Below are 772 nucleotides of genomic sequence, written 5' to 3'. Positions count from 1 at the left end.
AAGAAGACATAGACATGGCCAACACGCACATGAGAAAATGCTCCGCATCACTGGCCATCAGGGAAATACAAATCAAAACCAAAAAAAAAAAAAAAAATCAAAACCACAATGAGATCCCACCTCACACCAGTGAGAATGGGGAAAATTGGCAAGACAGGAAATGACAAATGTTGGAGAGGATATGGAGAAAGGGGGAACTCTCCTGCACTGTTGGTGGGAATGTGAACTGGTGCAGCCACTCTGGAAAACTGTGTGGAGGCTCCTCAAAGAGTTAAAAATAGACCTGCCCTAGGACCCAGCAATTGCACTGCTGGGAATTTACCCCAAAGATACAGATACAGTGAAACGCCGAGACACCTGCACCCCGATGTTTCTAGCAGCAATGTCCACAATAGCCCGACTGTGGAAGGAGCCTTGGTGTCCATCGAAAGATGATGGATAAAGAAGCTGTGGTCTATGTATACAATGGAATATTCCTCAGCCATCAGAAATGACGAATACCCACCATTTGCTTCAACGTGGATGGAACTGGAAGGTATGATGCTGAGTAAAGTAAGTCAATTGGAGATGGACAATCATCATATGGTTTCACTCATATGGGGAATATAAAAAATAGTGAGAAGGATCATAGGGGAAAGGAGAGAAAATGAGTGAGAAATAACAGTGAGGGTGACAGAACATGAGAGACTCCTAACTTTGGGAAACAAACAAGGGGTAGTGGAAGGGGAGGTGGGCGGGGGGTGGGGGTGACTGGGTGATGGTCACTGAGGGG

This window comes from Nyctereutes procyonoides, unplaced genomic scaffold, assembly GCF_905146905.1.
Source record: "Nyctereutes procyonoides isolate TBG_1078 unplaced genomic scaffold, NYPRO_anot_genome, whole genome shotgun sequence".
In the NCBI taxonomy this organism is placed as follows: domain Eukaryota; kingdom Metazoa; phylum Chordata; class Mammalia; order Carnivora; family Canidae; genus Nyctereutes; species Nyctereutes procyonoides.
Note: the sequence above shows the minus strand (reverse complement) of the source record.